The sequence below is a fragment of the Echinops telfairi genome, unplaced genomic scaffold (assembly GCF_000313985.2).
Source record: "Echinops telfairi isolate 266 unplaced genomic scaffold, ASM31398v2 ScPeMD7_44;HRSCAF=162, whole genome shotgun sequence".
Lineage (NCBI taxonomy): Eukaryota > Metazoa > Chordata > Mammalia > Afrosoricida > Tenrecidae > Echinops > Echinops telfairi.
Window position 1 is genome coordinate 12,012,027 of NW_022103942.1, and position 12,842 is coordinate 12,024,868.

At 39.5% G+C, this 12,842-nt stretch overlaps 1 pseudogene; it reads left to right on the forward strand.

Annotated features, from left to right (window-relative positions):
- Positions 1-7,329: 7,329 nt before the first annotated feature.
- On the forward strand, positions 7,330-11,757 carry LOC101662052 (annotated as a pseudogene).
- Positions 11,758-12,842: the final 1,085 nt, after the last annotated feature.

Here is a 12,842-nt window from a genome sequence, read left to right on the forward strand (position 1 = left end):
TTCTTCTATGCTGCATTGGAGAAGGGCTCTAGAGAAATAGGAAGTAAGGGGAAAAGAAATAAAAAGGCAAAAAGCATTGCTTTGGGGGTGAGGATGTCGGTTTTAAGCTTTCCATGTGATCCGCTATTAATGCAGGGCCCCCAGACGCCAGCAAAATGAAACGTTTGTCTGGGTATATTCAGAGGGGAGAAGTTCATGCAGGGGAGGCGAGTTCTTTGAAACAGTTTGGGCTACTAGCCCATGGTGAAGGGCAGGTCAGAAAACGTCAGTTGACATTGTTGATTTCCAACTTTAAGAAATTTTGGTGTATTTAGATTTCATGTTGTTTTTCTGGGAGGGAAAGATTCCCTCTTGGTGAGACCTCTCCAATATTTGCTGTGATCTCCCACTTCCCTAGCAGTTCAAGGGTTTCAATTGTATTAGATAGATTGCCAAGCCATTATTACGGTCTGTATAATAATCAACCAATCTCTTGCAAGATTGTGACCCATCCAGTCATTTTGTGGGGATTACAAGATCAGGGATAGACAGCATATAAAAGTGATTTATTGAATCACAGGCAGCATTTGGGATTTGGGGGAAACGTTATTGAGCTGTTCTATATATTCATTGTGATGGTATTTATGACTCAGTGAATTCATGAAAACTCATATATACCAAAGAATGTAAGCTAAGATATATTTGTTTGAACAGAATTTTATAAAAATAATGGCAAAAATCAAAGAACCATTATTTTCTTCCAATGTTTCCTTTTGAGACAGAAACAAAATAAATAATTACACATTTGTGATCAGAATGCTCAATTCAAAACCACCAGCAGCTCTGAGGGAGAAAGATGTGGCTTCCTACTCCGATAAACAGTTACAGTCTCTGAAACCCAAGAGGTTTGCAGTGAGTCTTAGAAAATAATAAAGAAAACAAAAAGTATTATTTAGATTTATTTTCACTAAAATTTAAACCAATGTGAAATCAAAAACAAAATCTAGATCATACTGTCCCTCAATGGGACAGGATTAGAGATAGCAATGCCAGCCAACCTGGCAGCAATATATAATTATCACAAGGAAAATAAGTGGAATATACTCATTTATCAAATTATATGGCATCTCAGATTGAGAAGACATAAAATTCAATGACAGGTTGCTTATAAGAAACATACTTTGAAGCAAAAACTAAAGTCTATCATATAAAAAGAAACAAAGAGAAATCAAAATAAAAAAGGAACAAGGAGAAATCAAAACAAGACAGTAATATGATATTTTCAACTCATAATATCTACAATAGATAACAGAAAATTCCAAAATTAAAGTGCACACAGGGAATAACATTTAAATTTTTAGATAAAATTGATAAGCATGCTTTGAATTCTATAAGCTTTTATTCCTTACTTTCAAAAACCTTTTTTTGTCCCCCAAATCAGCAATATACTAAGTTTCCAAGAATAAATGTTGCTACATTTTGGGGATTGCCATCAATGACATGAAGGAAAGTGTGTATTAATTGCTGAATGAAAACTGATATGCTCTATAAAACAATGCAATTCAGAATAAAATATTTTAAAAGAACTTTTCAATAAATTCTACTATACAGAAATATCACAATTATGAAATCAAAATAGAAACTGGTGATATAAAAAATACATGTAGTATTCCAAAATAATGAATTTTCAAAGATTAAACATCTGAATATCTAAAAATATCATTTAGAAAATAATAAGTATGTAGAATTTACTATGTATACGATATTACAAGAGCTTTATATCCATATTAACCTTTTCATTCTCTCAAAAATTCAGGAGAAAACTTCAAAAAAATTGTGGAAAAATTCCATTATGTATATATACACTTATGCATTTTTCCATTATATTTTTATCTAATTTTTAATGAAAATTTTAAGCCCCATTGTATGTATGTGTCTATAAGGATTATTATAATAACCTTTATTTTATAGGACAAGTATATAGACAAAGAAGTATTCAGAAATAAATCAATTAACTTTAGAGACTTTCTTAGTGTATTCAAATTAAAGTAAAGAAGACTTTAGTTATATTAATTTGAATACATAGGACACCTCTAATGTTAATTGAAGAGCCCTGGTGGTGCACTGGTTACTCATGGTTGCTAACAGCAAGATAGGTTGTTCAAAACCATCAGCTACTTTGCATGAGCAAGAGGAGGTTTTGTACTCCTGTAGCGAGTTAGTCTCAAAAGCCCACAAGAGAGAGTCCTATCCTGTCCTAAAGTGTCTATATGAATCTACTGGATAGCAGTGAGTTTGTTTTTGTTTTGTTTCATTGCCTCAATGAATGCCCAGATATAACATCTCAAGCTGATTCCTTTGAAACTGTGTGTAGAAACATAAGATGCCAAATTGGGACATCTTAATTTGGAAGCGAAGCACTGAGGACATGAAAACTGAGTTATCCAACAATGATTAGGATATAAATTCTGAAGCTCATGAGAGAGAAATCAGGGATATAGTTTTAATATCCCTTTAATTCTTTCCAAATAATCCTACAGCTATGCAATACAGCAGAGAAATTTTTCCATTTTTCATGCCATTAACAGGTATTTATATGAAATTTGAAGAGTCATAGTGGCATGTAGTTTACTTGTTGGTCTGCTAACTATAAGGTCAGCTATTTGAAACCACCAATTCTTCTGTGGGAGAAAGATGAGGCTTTTCTACTGTAGTTAGTCTCGGGCAGTTCCCACCCAGTCCTATAGGGTCACTATGAGTCAGAATCAACTGAAAGGCAGTGAGATTTGTCCTCCCTCCCTCACCCTGGTCACATGGAATTTAGGCTAATCCCTTGAGACTTCAAAATGCCACTGTAGTCCAATTATAGACTCAGGGAAATCAGTCTTGATCTACTTCCATTTAACAACAAACCCATTTGAAATGTAGACCCTGTCTGTGGTTATCTTCCCAGCTGTAGAATATACAACAGGAATAGATATATTAAGTAAATGGCACAATCTCTCCAATGGCCCCTTGTGTAGAAGAAGGGCTGTAATGGCAAAATAATAATAAAAGTAGAGAAAATCTCTTCCAAAATAGCATGCAAAAAGTCCCAGGAGGAATGTGCAGAGATTAAAGACATGAGAGATGCAGAGGAAATAATTCCTATATCTGTCTAATTTGTCACACTTATTTAGCTAGTACAAAAGGCAGATGGATCTTGCAGAATGACAAAAGATTATTATGAACTTTATCAGGGATTGATGTCAATTGCAGCTGTGGTTTCAAATCTGGCATCTTTGCTAGAGCAAAACAGTACAATGTCTTATACATGTAGCTACTGACCTATACAATGTTTCCTTTACCTTCTAATCAGTAAGGAATATCAGAAACTGTTTACATTTGCATACCACAAACAACAATGCATAATTTACTACACTGCTTCAGGATTTCTACCTCTTTTATTTTTTGTCAAGTGTAGTCTAGAGAGACTTTGTTCATCTTGATATCTCAGACTATTTCTCTAGCTCATTACATTGATGACATTATGCTAACAGAATCTATTGAGTAGGCAGAAGAAAATGACCTAAATTGGTTCTTTTCAGATTCATGATGAGAGAAGTATCTTTTTTTTATTTCAGTTCTGAGTTTTCAAATTTTAATTAGTTAAATTAATTGTTTTTGGCTTGATCAAGGACTGTTACTTTAAAAAACACTATAGATAAGAATTACAAGGATTAATGCTTATTTACTTGCATGTCAAAAATAAGCAACATTGATATATAAAAATTTAAGCACTTTTATTATTCTATTTATCTTGTTACAAACCAATAAAGAACAGCTCTGAAACTGGCATGAGTCCATGGACTACACTTTGAGAAGCACTACAATAGATGACTTACAAAGAGATCTGAATGCTGAAAAATCACACAACATTCAAAACTTACCACATTCGTGATTTTTTCAGGAATCCATTGGTGTAGGCTAAATTGGAATATGTGCTGTTTCACCTCGTACATATACATGCACACGTGCACACACAGAAAGACATGAAAAATAGACATAATGTGTGGTGATCTGGTTTGGATTTGGGAGGAAATATGTAACAAAATACATTTGTGATAACGCTATTTGCGATAGCAGGTGGTATTGGTAATTCATAAAGCTTCCATCTTTAAGTGATTTCTGAAAATAATGGTTCTTCATCAGTTTCAGGCTGCACACAACATGATCTACTACTAAGCATAGGAACCAAAGTTATGAAAAGTGTCCATGGCAGAAAGAGATGTTGTACAGAATAGCTGACAAATCCCATTGGGGAGGATAATACAATAGATTTCCTGAATTTAAGGGAAAAAAGTGCCCCTCTTTCTTATCCATTTGAATAGAAGCTGCAGCTTTATGAATGGGCCCTGTTAGAGGCTGTACTGTTCATCTGATTCACACATCCAGGCACTTGGATGTGCACAGCAGCATTTCATTATAAAACTGGCATCTAATGCACTCGATCTAAACAAATCTGGAAAGCAATGTAGAATTATGAGACGATATCTCATATCCTTATGGTACCTCCACACACTGTTTTACTACCTATGTACTTAGGAGGCGTACCTTATGTGTAGTTAAAGAAGATGAAAAGGAGGGGAAGAAAGTTGTATTTCTGAATCGCACATGCTTTGTTGCTATGGTATACCAATACCAGCTAAAAGAAACAGCCATGAAACAGCAATGAAGGAAATCTTTCCAACTGGGAGACTTCTTGACAGTGTATCTAATTTTGCATTTCAGAGGTAGGAGAGATAGCTCCAAGTGTGAATATACATAAATTCATAAGCAAAAAGTTCTATGTTGTCCAGCTGCTCAAAAACGTGGAAAGTTTAGAATTAAAAAAGTGACAAGGGAATCATAACGGGTAATAATTGGATTGACTTCTTAATATGAACTAAGAGTGTGAAGATATTCTTCACCTACGTAAATATCAACCATACAGCATCTGTGTCATAGGACGCTCTCAGTTATCAGGTTGACAAGATGATTTGTTCTGCCAGGTAATTTCTTTTCCAGTCCATCTGATGTTTACTCAATGGGCACATGTACAATGTGAGGCAGAAATAAAGACTATGCATAGGCTCAACATCACGGTCTTCGTCTTGCTAAATCTAACTTGGCTACCACCACTTATGAGTGTCCAACCTGTTAGCAGCAGAGGCCAATATTGAGCCCCTAATATGGCTCCATTTTCAGTGGGCCAAGGAGTGTATAGGGTACCCAGTTGATTACAGTGGATAGTTCTCTTCATGGAGGAAGTAGTACTTTGTCTTTAATGGGATCGTCTCTTATAAATTTGAATTTTCTTCTTTACCTGGAGATCACCTCCCAGTGCATGGATTTATAGAATGGTATTATGCAGGATATGGCATAAGCTTTAACCCAATAGCCAATAGATGGTGCAATTTCTCTCATAACTAGGAAGAGGTGGAAAGATGTGGCCCATTCTACGGTTACAGTCCTTAATTTACTTGAAGAAATTATTCCTATTTTTATCAACTTAGCTTTGGTTAGTTGGTAAATCCTAGTGTACGAGGAAAGAATATTCCCACCAGGAAATAGTCATAGTTCTGATAGATGGAATAGTGAGACATTTCCATAGTGTTTTTCAACTCATCATGCCACTAAACTAGTAGGAAACGGCAGTCAATGTATGAGCTTATTTTATTCTCTAATGGAAAATTGGGTTGTTACTTTCCAAAAAGGAATTCAAGATTTTCCATGGAGTATCTTTTGGTATTCCCTTGCCCAATTGTTTTCTTCAACTGAAAACTACAGCTAAGAAAAGGAAGGCCAGAGCGACTCAGATCCTGCAGAAATGAATGTTTATTTCACCCCACCAAGTAAAGAACCCTTGTGCTGCCAGAGAATAAGGGGAACGTGGAAGGGCGAGGGAGGTGGCAGCTATGGTTACCAAGTTAGCCTCATGAAAAGTGCAGAGAAGGAAAAAAACAGCGCAGTGTTTTGTGTTCCTTTTTATCCACCTCCACCCCCCACCCCACTTATGTTTTAGGGAAAAATATCAGTAGTGTCCAAGATTTGACATGGAGAATGACTAAATTGGCATCCAGTGAGGAGAGGGTAATTTTTATGATTTCATGCAACCCCTTCGTTGAAGAACTGAATTTCCACCAAGATGAATGGCAAGAATGGATACTGAAGAGCAATATAGGTGATCCATGCTGGGTATTTGATATTTGTTATTTCAGCTCCACTCTCTGTCTTCTTTACCTTGCTCTCTGACCAAGAGTTGACCTATTTTGACTACAATGATAGGGTCCCTTGACTTCTCGTTTCCAGTTTGGTTCAGTTAATTGGAAGGTAGCACATGAGATCAGAAAATGAGCTCAAGAAATTTGTCCTCTGAAATGCCAGTTTGACCTGATTGTGACCACATTTAGTTCACAGTGATCCTCTAGATAGACAGTTCTTTTCATAGGTCTAGATACTTTGGATGTAAATACAGGAACATCTCATTATTGTAAGCACTATCCTTAATGGTTATCCTAGATCTTGTCCACATCTTCATAACTACTTTCTTTTCCAAAATATCCTAATTTGAGTGTGCCATATATTAAATAATTGAATATCTGATTAATCTAATTCCTTAGCCAGTGCTCTTGTTGCAAGGAGTTGAGTCTGCCAGTCACTCCAGAAAAACGTGTCAGTCTACTCTGTCAAAGATAACAGCTTTGGGAACCAGATGGGATAGTTTTACTATGCCCTACACAGTTGATACTGAGCCCTGGTGACATAGTGATTACAAGTTGGGCTACTAACTGGAAGGCCAGTGGTTCAAATCACCACATGTCCCATGGTAAAATGGCAGGACTTTCTATTCTCATTAAGAGTTACACTCTCAGAAACCCATAGGGGCAGTTATACCCTGTCCTATAGGGTAGCTATGAATTGGCATCTACTCATGGCAGTGTGTTTGAGTTTTATACAGTAGGTATGATATGGAATCCACTCCACTGTGATGTATTTCATTGCTTTATGTATAGGCTGATATTGGTGTCTAGGTGAGTAGCTTCATATGTAACCTAACTTACTGTAGCTAGCTTAATTTGTGGCATGTTTTCCCTATTCCCTCAGTTTCTTGGGAATTTTTCTAAATTTCTGTAATGCTCAGAGGCAAATTTTTAAAATAAGGATATCTCCCGGAAGGGTCATCCAAATAACTCTGAGAATCCTCTTTTATTTGACTTAATTAGTCAATCAAAAATTAATTAGCCATAAAGCTAATTCCTGCTATCTGTTTAGTCAACAGAGGCTTATTGTGATTGTCCTAAGACTCAAAGATCCTGATTACTGAAAATCATGTCAGACGATGTGTTGGACTTTGCACACATGGACCTTGATCCCTGGCACCTGCAGGCCATCATGGACCTGGGCTGGCAGTGACCTACCCTGATCCAAGGAAAGGACAAACTGCTGTCCCAGGAGGGGAAGGATATTCTATTTCAATGCCACAATGGCTTGGGAAACACTGCTGCTTATACTGTTCCAAAGCTCCAGCTGCTGCTCCACAGGAATATTACAAGTCCTGTGATAGAACAGACTGTGACTGGCATTGTCCTTGTGCCCACCAAGGAGCCGGCAAAGCAGGCACAGTCCATGATTTACCAGCTGGTGGCTTATTGTGCCCAGGACATCCGGGTAGCTGATGTCTCAGCTGTGGAAGACTCAGCCTCTCAGAGAATTGTGCTGATAGAGAAGCAAGATAAAGTGGTGGGGACCCCTAATCATGCATATTAAGCCATCTGTAATCTGTAGCAAGAAAACATGAAACTTCTGACTCACTTGAGTTGCTGGTGGTGGTGGATGAGGGTGATATTTTTTCCTTTGCCTTTGAGGAAGAACTCAAGAATCTTCTCTGTCACTTGCACTGGATTTACCAAGCTTTTTCTTATGTCAGAAACTGACAATGAAGATGTACAAATATTCAAAGAATTGGGGCTCCATAACCTGGTTATCCTCGAGTTACAGGAGTCCCTGTTACGTGGCAGCAGGCCAGCTTCAACAGTTTCAGGTGGTCTATGAGACTGAGAAAGACAAATTTATAACAGTTTCAGGTGGGCTGTGAGACCGAGGTAGACAAATTTATGTTGCTGTTGCTCAAGGACCCCTGGTGATGTAGTGGGTACACATTGGGCAGTGGTCTTCATAGTCTGAAGTTTGAAACCATCAACAGTTCCATGGGAGACGCTTAACTTTCTACTTCTGTAAACAGTTAGTCTCAGAAACCCACAGGGAGTCATAGGAAGCACCATAAATTCGATGGCAGTGGTTTTGGGTTTGGTGGATGCCCTATTCAAACTTTCATTGATTCAGGGCAAGTCCTTGCTATCTGTCAACACTCTGGAGCAGAGTTACTGGCTCCACCTGTTCCTGGAGCAGTTCAGCATTCCTGCCTGTGTGCTCAATGGGGAACTCCTCCTGTGCTCCAAGTGCACAGTTCAACCAGGGCCTTATGACTGCGTCACAGAAACTGATGCTGAAGTCCTGGGAAACCCCTTCAAGGGCAAACATCGGGCAGAGGAGTCAAAGGAGACAGGGATTCTGATCCCAATGCTGGTGTGGCCTGAGGTATGGAATTCCACCAGGTATCTCTTGTGTTCATCTTTGATCTTCCACCCACCTGTGAGGCTTACATCCACTGAGCTGGCACGATAGCACATGCCAACCACCCAGGTGTGTTCTTGACCTTGGTCCTACCCACAGAGCAGGCCCACCTGGGCAAGATTGAGTAGCTGCTTAGTGGGGAGAATGGGGTTTCTGTCCTACTTCCCTACCAATTCCAGAGGGAGGAAATAAAAAGTTTCTGCTTCTGCTGCAGCCATCTGGGAGGCAAGGCTAAAGGAGGCGAATGAAGACCTCTTAAGCCCCGAGAAGCCCAAGACATACCTTGAAGACTACCCCTGGGACTGCTTCTGCACCCTGCAGTTGTGAAACCTCAAGTGGGTCAGGTTCCTAACTATGTTGTCCCCCCAACTCTTCATGGAGTTATCCACTTTTGTAAGAGACTGAAAAAGCCTTTTTCCTATCATTTGGACTCCTTGACATCATCTCTCTTCTACACACACACACACACACACACACACACACACACACACACACCATTACCACCCCCACTGTGCACTGTCAGAGAAGAGAGCCTCTAACACATCATCACAGGTCCCGTAGGCAAAATTGTACAGCGATAATAAATAAAGATTATAGTAAAGTCATAGAGAGCATGAGAGATAGAAGAGAGATTGCAATAATGGAGTCAGACACATTTCATGGTAGCATGCTCACCTCAGCCTCATTTGGTGGTGCACGTGGAGAGAGAGAGAGAGATTTATTGCTAACCAAGACTTATATATTCTCTGGAGACATTCAAGCCCCCTAATTACAGGTAAAGACATATGTCACAGGAAAGGGTTGTGCTATAGGTAATACAGTAATGGGAGGGGGGTGATCTAGGGGTTCATAAACTATAGAAAGAGGAGGGAATAAGGGTGTACATGTGACAAGATGGGCGGACCCTAGATTCATGATGGCGGCCTATCCTTGATTTCCTTAGAGCTGGAAACTCTATTTAGCCAAAGCTTTCAGGGGTTCTTGCTATGGATGTCTGGAGTCTTCAGGGAAATAACTTGACAATCATTTACCATTAGTTGCAAGCAGTGTCCTAAGTCTAACATATATTTGGGGGAGACGACTTGGGAGAAATCTTTCTGTTTCCCATAGTGCACCCCCACACACACACAAAAACCCAAACCTATTCTATTGATGTCCCTATAGGGTCATCAATCCTGGGTTTCATATACTAAAAAACAGAAAAACATATAAAACAGCTTGAAGAGGCGGACCCCTAATCACATAATACAGCTGACATAAACCCTAATATGAACAAACAAAAACAAAACAAAAAATACAGAAAATATTGAAAACCAGATCAGGTCCAGCATGCATCAGAGAAGGAATCAGCTGACAAAGTTTTAACTGTTAAAGTCAGGTTTGTCTCCTTGATCCTCTATACTCATCTCTCCAATGCACTCTGTTTAGTAACCACTTTTCTCCCATCCTCAATTATGGATAGAGGGAGCTCATGGAAGATTTATTTTCTATCTAGTTCCCACAAACGTATCTTGGGTTCCCACTGTCATCCATTGTTTTTGCAAACTGGATTCTCATGATTTAGGCTCTGATACTAATCGCTCTTTCGGTTTCACTTTATATGATTTAGAATCCTTCGAGAACTTATGATGGCGTGCGTCTTTCATGTGGACTTAGTTGGCATCTCACTTAGAGAGACTGCTTGTTTGGAGAAGAGTCTTTAAGACCCCAAATGTTATTTTACCTAATAGCCAAGCACCATCTAAATTCTTTGTCACATTTTTCTATAGCACCCACATCTTCTGTGTTTGCTTCTTAAGGGTGAGTATCCATCAGGGCCATAATGTAAGAACTAATGTTCTTAAATTGGAGGTAGGATTTAGTGCAAGCTCAAAACCCATTCCTGGATCTATGTTTGTTTGTTTGTTTGTTTTTAATCTGCATTATGCTCCCTTTCAAAATATTTTTATTAATTTATGGGAGAGAGTCCTATCAATCATCCCCATGGGGCATAACAATATGTTGTTAATACTGTCTTTGATTAGCCCCCGAAACTAATTTTTAAGGCTCAGTTGAGAGAGGGATATTGGGCCAATGTAGGCTAACTCCATATCACAGTACCTGAATTACTCACTTGTACAGAATCAATCATTACATGGCTATATGCTATTTACACAAACAATGGGGATTAATTGTCAGGGAAATTTACAATAACAATCAAACAGCCATCCAGCTCAGAAGCAACAAAGCCCACATGGAAGAAGCACACCAGCCTGTGTGACCACGAGGTGTCGAAGGGATCAGGTATCAGGCATCATCAGAACAAAAAGTCATATCATTGTAAGGAGGAGTGCAGTGTGGAGACCCAAAGCCCATCTGTAGGTAACAGGACATCCCCTTACAGAAAGGTTGCTGGGAGATGAGCCAGTCAGCAAGCAGTGTAGCAACAATGAAACATACAATTTTTCTCTAGTTCTTAAATGTTTCCTCCCCGTCCCCACTATCGTGATCCCAATTCTACCTTACAAATCTGGCTAGACCAGAGGATGTGCACTGGAACAGATAGGAATCAGAAACACAGGGACTCCAGGACAGATGATCAGTGGTGAGAGTGGCGATACCGGAGGGTAGCGGGAAGGTGGGTTAGAAAGCGGGAACTGACTATAAGGATCTACATATAACCTCCTCCCTGGGGGATGGACAACAGAAAAGTGGGTAAAGGGAGATGTCGGAGAGGGTAAGATATGACAAAATAAAAATAATTTATAAATTACCAAGGGTTCATGAGCGAGGGGTGAGCGGGGAGGGAGGGGAGAAATGAGGAGCTGATACCAAGGCCTCAAGTAGAAAGAAAATGTTTTGAGAATAATGATGGCAACAAATGTACAAATGTGCTTAACACAATTGATGTATGTATAGACTGTGGTTAATCTAAAAAAAATCTCTAAGAATATCTGTCTCAAGTTACTGGAATAATACATATCTTAATTCAGCATATATGGCATTGGTGTAGCAAGACCATGTTTGTCCACCTACCGAAAGATGAACAGTTTTAGTACAGCTGGCTTCCGCTTCCTCAGACACCATGCATTTTCTGAGTTGGGTGCTCAGGTGACAAGATTATCTGCGGTAGAGTCCAGTTAACCCGGTGGAGTTTCCACATTTATCTCATTGATGCAGCCTCCGGAGAATGCTGGGCACCTTAAGGATCCAGGATTCAATGCCCCAGCATTCTATGCCACCCAGCCTGGGTCCCCAGGATGCACCTAGAAGCTCAGGTCAATGTGGCCTATTTGGTGCATACCACCAAAGATACTACCTCCTAGGTTCCCCAAATCATTTTCAGTCATTTTCCCCAAAACTAGGGGTCTGTTCTCCCTCTTTTCCTGTCAATAGACATGTGTTTGTGTTCCCCCAGATTTGTTAGCCCACTTTCCCATCTCCTGTGTTGCTTTCCCTATCAATATCCCTCATCTGACTGATTGGGCAGTCTACCTGTTGGGGTGACCTCATCATAGATTTACTTGGCAGCCAATCGGTAGACAGCATGCCCTTCTCCTCCTTTGACCATTTGGTTCTTCTGGCTTGAGCTGCCCTCTGACAAAGTGACATACCTAGATCAGGTTGGTGTATGGTTCATTGGGCACGGTCAGGCTCTCTACCAGGTTGTCTGTCTCCACTGACAAGCAGACTTCATGCCTGTGCCTGTCCTTGTTCTGCTGCTTGTTCTTCAGCAGTGGACTCATACAGTAGTTGTCTTTTTGTGACTGACTAGCTTCACTCAGCATAATGTTTTCCAGAACCCTCCACGTCTGGAGGTGTTTCATAGTTCTACTGCAGTTTTTTAGGGATGTATAGTATTCCACTGTGTGTATATACCAGGGGTTTTTGTTTTTTTCTTCTTTATCCAATCTTCTACTGATGGGAATTTAGGCTGTTTCCAGCTTCTTGCTGTTGTGAACTGTGCTGCAATGAATATGGGGGAGCATCTGTTTGTTCGTGATCTGTTTCTTATTTCTTTGTGGGTATATGCCCAGTAATAATATTGTTGGGTCATATCATGAGATAGTTAAAGTTTATTGTTCCAACCTGGTCAATAAACACATGTACGGTCAATTGAAGGGCAGAGAGATAATTGGTTCAGTGAGCCTTGCCTTTGTAGTTCTCAGGTCTCTTGCTCTCTGATGGTCGGACCAGGGTGCAGCTGCCTTAGCCAGTTCCCTGCTTCA